Below are 7,885 nucleotides of genomic sequence, written 5' to 3' on the forward strand. Positions count from 1 at the left end.
TGGATTCTAAGATTTTTTTCAAGTGATTATTTTCAAAGTTGGGAAAAATGAAAAATTATTCTAAGTCCCCATTCGTAGTTCTTTTTGATTCGTATTGCTTCGGCGCAAAGTAGGTAGGGACACTTATGGATTTCTCAATTTTTGGATAGGGACAGCCGGATAGCCGTCATTCAGCATAAAAGCTATTGTTATATGCATAGTTTGATGTGAGGAATGGGAATTGATTGAAATTTTCACCCGCCAATTGCCGGCTGGCCTGATTTTAAGGTTTGAGAATCTTGACAACGATTTTGCATACCGACAAAAATAGCATCAAGCAAAAATATCACTTATTTTTCCAATTTTCGACTTGTAGAACGATCAAGTATACTATTCTTTGGATTCTATGATTTTTTTCAAGTGATTATTTTCAAAGTTGGGAAAAATGAAAAATTATTCTAAGTCCCCATTCGTAGTTCTTTTTGATTCGTATTGCTTCGGCGCAAAGTAGGTAGGGACACTTATGGATTTCTCAATTTTTGGATAGGGACAGCCGGATAGCCGTCATTCAGCATAAAAGCTATTGTTATATGCATAGTTTGATGTGAGGAATGGGAATTGATTGAAATTTTCACCCGCCAATTGCCGGCTGGCCTGATTTTAAGGTTTGAGAATCTTGACAACGATTTTGCATACCGACAAAAATAGCATCAAGCAAAAATATCACTTATTTTTCCAATTTTCGACTTGTAGAACGATCAAGTATACTATTCCTTGGATTCTAAGATTTTTTTCAAGTGATTATTTTCAAAGTTGGGAAAAATGAAAAATTATTCTAAGTCCCCATTCGTAGTTCTTTTTGATTCGTATTGCTTCGGCGCAAAGTAGGTAGGGACACTTATGGATTTCTCAATTTTTGGATAGGGACAGCCGGATAGCCGTCATTCAGCATAAAAGCTATTGTTATATGCATAGTTTGATGTGAGGAATGGGAATTGATTGAAATTTTCACCCGCCAATTGCCGGCTGGCCTGATTTTAAGGTTTGAGAATCTTGACAACGATTTTGCATACCGACAAAAATAGCATCAAGCAAAAATATCACTTATTTTTCCAATTTTCGACTTGTAGAACGATCAAGTATACTATTCTTTGGATTCTAAGATTTTTTTCAAGTGATTATTTTCAAAGTTGGGAAAAATGAAAAATTATTCTAAGTCCCCATTCGTAGTTCTTTTTGATTCGTATTGCTTCGGCGCAAAGTAGGTAGGGACACTTATGGATTTCTCAATTTTTGGATAGGGACAGCCGGATAGCCGTCATTCAGCATAAAAGCTATTGTTATATGCATAGTTTGATGTGAGGAATGGGAATTGATTGAAATTTTCACCCGCCAATTGCCGGCTGGCCTGATTTTAAGGTTTGAGAATCTTGACAACGATTTTGCATACCGACAAAAATAGCATCAAGCAAAAATATCACTTATTTTTCCAATTTTCGACTTGTAGAACGATCAAGTATACTATTCTTTGGATTCTAAGATTTTTTTCAAGTGATTATTTTCAAAGTTGGGAAAAATGAAAAATTATTCTAAGTCCCCATTCGTAGTTCTTTTTGATTCGTATTGCTTCGGCGCAAAGTAGGTAGGGACACTTATGGATTTCTCAATTTTTGGATAGGGACAGCCGGATAGCCGTCATTCAGCATAAAAGCTATTGTTATATGCATAGTTTGATGTGAGGAATGGGAATTGATTGAAATTTTCACCCGCCAATTGCCGGCTGGCCTGATTTTAAGGTTTGAGAATCTTGACAACGATTTTGCATACCGACAAAAATAGCATCAAGCAAAAATATCACTTATTTTTCCAATTTTCGACTTGTAGAACGATCAAGTATACTATTCTTTGGATTCTAAGATTTTTTTCAAGTGATTATTTTCAAAGTTGGGAAAAATGAAAAATTATTCTAAGTCCCCATTCGTAGTTCTTTTTGATTCGTATTGCTTCGGCGCAAAGTAGGTAGGGACACTTATGGATTTCTCAATTTTTGGATAGGGACAGCCGGATAGCCGTCATTCAGCATAAAAGCTATTGTTATATGCATAGTTTGATGTGAGGAATGGGAATTGATTGAAATTTTCACCCGCCAATTGCCGGCTGGCCTGATTTTAAGGTTTGAGAATCTTGACAACGATTTTGCATACCGACAAAAATAGCATCAAGCAAAAATATCACTTATTTTTCCAATTTTCGACTTGTAGAACGATCAAGTATACTATTCTTTGGATTCTATGATTTTTTTCAAGTGATTATTTTCAAAGTTGGGAAAAATGAAAAATTATTCTAAGTCCCCATTCGTAGTTCTTTTTGATTCGTATTGCTTCGGCGCAAAGTAGGTAGGGACACTTATGGATTTCTCAATTTTTGGATAGGGACAGCCGGATAGCCGTCATTCAGCATAAAAGCTATTGTTATATGCATAGTTTGATGTGAGGAATGGGAATTGATTGAAATTTTCACCCGCCAATTGCCGGCTGGCCTGATTTTAAGGTTTGAGAATCTTGACAACGATTTTGCATACCGACAAAAATAGCATCAAGCAAAAATATCACTTATTTTTCCAATTTTCGACTTGTAGAACGATCAAGTATACTATTCTTTGGATTCTAAGATTTTTTTCAAGTGATTATTTTCAAAGTTGGGAAAAATGAAAAATTATTCTAAGTCCCCATTCGTAGTTCTTTTTGATTCGTATTGCTTCGGCGCAAAGTAGGTAGGGACACTTATGGATTTCTCAATTTTTGGATAGGGACAGCCGGATAGCCGTCATTCAGCATAAAAGCTATTGTTATATGCATAGTTTGATGTGAGGAATGGGAATTGATTGAAATTTTCACCCGCCAATTGCCGGCTGGCCTGATTTTAAGGTTTGAGAATCTTGACAACGATTTTGCATACCGACAAAAATAGCATCAAGCAAAAATATCACTTATTTTTCCAATTTTCGACTTGTAGAACGATCAAGTATACTATTCTTTGGATTCTAAGATTTTTTTCAAGTGATTATTTTCAAAGTTGGGAAAAATGAAAAATTATTCTAAGTCCCCATTCGTAGTTCTTTTTGATTCGTATTGCTTCGGCGCAAAGTAGGTAGGGACACTTATGGATTTCTCAATTTTTGGATAGGGACAGCCGGATAGCCGTCATTCAGCATAAAAGCTATTGTTATATGCATAGTTTGATGTGAGGAATGGGAATTGATTGAAATTTTCACCCGCCAATTGCCGGCTGGCCTGATTTTAAGGTTTGAGAATCTTGACAACGATTTTGCATACCGACAAAAATAGCATCAAGCAAAAATATCACTTATTTTTCCAATTTTCGACTTGTAGAACGATCAAGTATACTATTCTTTGGATTCTAAGATTTTTTTCAAGTGATTATTTTCAAAGTTGGGAAAAATGAAAAATTATTCTAAGTCCCCATTCGTAGTTCTTTTTGATTCGTATTGCTTCGGCGCAAAGTAGGTAGGGACACTTATGGATTTCTCAATTTTTGGATAGGGACAGCCGGATAGCCGTCATTCAGCATAAAAGCTATTGTTATATGCATAGTTTGATGTGAGGAATGGGAATTGATTGAAATTTTCACCCGCCAATTGCCGGCTGGCCTGATTTTAAGGTTTGAGAATCTTGACAACGATTTTGCATACCGACAAAAATAGCATCAAGCAAAAATATCACTTATTTTTCCAATTTTCGACTTGTAGAACGATCAAGTATACTATTCTTTGGATTCTATGATTTTTTTCAAGTGATTATTTTCAAAGTTGGGAAAAATGAAAAATTATTCTAAGTCCCCATTCGTAGTTCTTTTTGATTCGTATTGCTTCGGCGCAAAGTAGGTAGGGACACTTATGGATTTCTCAATTTTTGGATAGGGACAGCCGGATAGCCGTCATTCAGCATAAAAGCTATTGTTATATGCATAGTTTGATGTGAGGAATGGGAATTGATTGAAATTTTCACCCGCCAATTGCCGGCTGGCCTGATTTTAAGGTTTGAGAATCTTGACAACGATTTTGCATACCGACAAAAATAGCATCAAGCAAAAATATCACTTATTTTTCCAATTTTCGACTTGTAGAACGATCAAGTATACTATTCTTTGGATTCTAAGATTTTTTTCAAGTGATTATTTTCAAAGTTGGGAAAAATGAAAAATTATTCTAAGTCCCCATTCGTAGTTCTTTTTGATTCGTATTGCTTCGGCGCAAAGTAGGTAGGGACACTTATGGATTTCTCAATTTTTGGATAGGGACAGCCGGATAGCCGTCATTCAGCATAAAAGCTATTGTTATATGCATAGTTTGATGTGAGGAATGGGAATTGATTGAAATTTTCACCCGCCAATTGCCGGCTGGCCTGATTTTAAGGTTTGAGAATCTTGACAACGATTTTGCATACCGACAAAAATAGCATCAAGCAAAAATATCACTTATTTTTCCAATTTTCGACTTGTAGAACGATCAAGTATACTATTCTTTGGATTCTATGATTTTTTTCAAGTGATTATTTTCAAAGTTGGGAAAAATGAAAAATTATTCTAAGTCCCCATTCGTAGTTCTTTTTGATTCGTATTGCTTCGGCGCAAAGTAGGTAGGGACACTTATGGATTTCTCAATTTTTGGATAGGGACAGCCGGATAGCCGTCATTCAGCATAAAAGCTATTGTTATATGCATAGTTTGATGTGAGGAATGGGAATTGATTGAAATTTTCACCCGCCAATTGCCGGCTGGCCTGATTTTAAGGTTTGAGAATCTTGACAACGATTTTGCATACCGACAAAAATAGCATCAAGCAAAAATATCACTTATTTTTCCAATTTTCGACTTGTAGAACGATCAAGTATACTATTCTTTGGATTCTATGATTTTTTTCAAGTGATTATTTTCAAAGTTGGGAAAAATGAAAAATTATTCTAAGTCCCCATTCGTAGTTCTTTTTGATTCGTATTGCTTCGGCGCAAAGTAGGTAGGGACACTTATGGATTTCTCAATTTTTGGATAGGGACAGCCGGATAGCCGTCATTCAGCATAAAAGCTATTGTTATATGCATAGTTTGATGTGAGGAATGGGAATTGATTGAAATTTTCACCCGCCAATTGCCGGCTGGCCTGATTTTAAGGTTTGAGAATCTTGACAACGATTTTGCATACCGACAAAAATAGCATCAAGCAAAAATATCACTTATTTTTCCAATTTTCGACTTGTAGAACGATCAAGTATACTATTCTTTGGATTCTAAGATTTTTTTCAAGTGATTATTTTCAAAGTTGGGAAAAATGAAAAATTATTCTAAGTCCCCATTCGTAGTTCTTTTTGATTCGTATTGCTTCGGCGCAAAGTAGGTAGGGACACTTATGGATTTCTCAATTTTTGGATAGGGACAGCCGGATAGCCGTCATTCAGCATAAAAGCTATTGTTATATGCATAGTTTGATGTGAGGAATGGGAATTGATTGAAATTTTCACCCGCCAATTGCCGGCTGGCCTGATTTTAAGGTTTGAGAATCTTGACAACGATTTTGCATACCGACAAAAATAGCATCAAGCAAAAATATCACTTATTTTTCCAATTTTCGACTTGTAGAACGATCAAGTATACTATTCTTTGGATTCTAAGATTTTTTTCAAGTGATTATTTTCAAAGTTGGGAAAAATGAAAAATTATTCTAAGTCCCCATTCGTAGTTCTTTTTGATTCGTATTGCTTCGGCGCAAAGTAGGTAGGGACACTTATGGATTTCTCAATTTTTGGATAGGGACAGCCGGATAGCCGTCATTCAGCATAAAAGCTATTGTTATATGCATAGTTTGATGTGAGGAATGGGAATTGATTGAAATTTTCACCCGCCAATTGCCGGCTGGCCTGATTTTAAGGTTTGAGAATCTTGACAACGATTTTGCATACCGACAAAAATAGCATCAAGCAAAAATATCACTTATTTTTCCAATTTTCGACTTGTAGAACGATCAAGTATACTATTCTTTGGATTCTATGATTTTTTTCAAGTGATTATTTTCAAAGTTGGGAAAAATGAAAAATTATTCTAAGTCCCCATTCGTAGTTCTTTTTGATTCGTATTGCTTCGGCGCAAAGTAGGTAGGGACACTTATGGATTTCTCAATTTTTGGATAGGGACAGCCGGATAGCCGTCATTCAGCATAAAAGCTATTGTTATATGCATAGTTTGATGTGAGGAATGGGAATTGATTGAAATTTTCACCCGCCAATTGCCGGCTGGCCTGATTTTAAGGTTTGAGAATCTTGACAACGATTTTGCATACCGACAAAAATAGCATCAAGCAAAAATATCACTTATTTTTCCAATTTTCGACTTGTAGAACGATCAAGTATACTATTCTTTGGATTCTAAGATTTTTTTCAAGTGATTATTTTCAAAGTTGGGAAAAATGAAAAATTATTCTAAGTCCCCATTCGTAGTTCTTTTTGATTCGTATTGCTTTGGCGCAAAGTAGGTAGGGACACTTATGGATTTCTCAATTTTTGGATAGGGACAGCCGGATAGCCGTCATTCAGCATAAAAGCTATTGTTATATGCATAGTTTGATGTGAGGAATGGGAATTGATTGAAATTTTCACCCGCCAATTGCCGGCTGGCCTGATTTTAAGGTTTGAGAATCTTGACAACGATTTTGCATACCGACAAAAATAGCATCAAGCAAAAATATCACTTATTTTTCCAATTTTCGACTTGTAGAACGATCAAGTATACTATTCTTTGGATTCTAAGATTTTTTTCAAGTGATTATTTTCAAAGTTGGGAAAAATGAAAAATTATTCTAAGTCCCCATTCGTAGTTCTTTTTGATTCGTATTGCTTCGGCGCAAAGTAGGTAGGGACACTTATGGATTTCTCAATTTTTGGATAGGGACAGCCGGATAGCCGTCATTCAGCATAAAAGCTATTGTTATATGCATAGTTTGATGTGAGGAATGGGAATTGATTGAAATTTTCACCCGCCAATTGCCGGCTGGCCTGATTTTAAGGTTTGAGAATCTTGACAACGATTTTGCATACCGACAAAAATAGCATCAAGCAAAAATATCACTTATTTTTCCAATTTTCGACTTGTAGAACGATCAAGTATACTATTCTTTGGATTCTAAGATTTTTTTCAAGTGATTATTTTCAAAGTTGGGAAAAATGAAAAATTATTCTAAGTCCCCATTCGTAGTTCTTTTTGATTCGTATTGCTTCGGCGCAAAGTAGGTAGGGACACTTATGGATTTCTCAATTTTTGGATAGGGACAGCCGGATAGCCGTCATTCAGCATAAAAGCTATTGTTATATGCATAGTTTGATGTGAGGAATGGGAATTGATTGAAATTTTCACCCGCCAATTGCCGGCTGGCCTGATTTTAAGGTTTGAGAATCTTGACAACGATTTTGCATACCGACAAAAATAGCATCAAGCAAAAATATCACTTATTTTTCCAATTTTCGACTTGTAGAACGATCAAGTATACTATTCTTTGGATTCTATGATTTTTTTCAAGTGATTATTTTCAAAGTTGGGAAAAATGAAAAATTATTCTAAGTCCCCATTCGTAGTTCTTTTTGATTCGTATTGCTTCGGCGCAAAGTAGGTAGGGACACTTATGGATTTCTCAATTTTTGGATAGGGACAGCCGGATAGCCGTCATTCAGCATAAAAGCTATTGTTATATGCATAGTTTGATGTGAGGAATGGGAATTGATTGAAATTTTCACCCGCCAATTGCCGGCTGGCCTGATTTTAAGGTTTGAGAATCTTGACAACGATTTTGCATACCGACAAAAATAGCATCAAGCAAAAATATCACTTATTTTTCCAATTTT

The sequence above is a fragment of the Diachasmimorpha longicaudata genome, unplaced genomic scaffold, assembly GCF_034640455.1.
Source record: "Diachasmimorpha longicaudata isolate KC_UGA_2023 unplaced genomic scaffold, iyDiaLong2 ctg00000227.1, whole genome shotgun sequence".
NCBI classification, from domain to species: domain Eukaryota; kingdom Metazoa; phylum Arthropoda; class Insecta; order Hymenoptera; family Braconidae; genus Diachasmimorpha; species Diachasmimorpha longicaudata.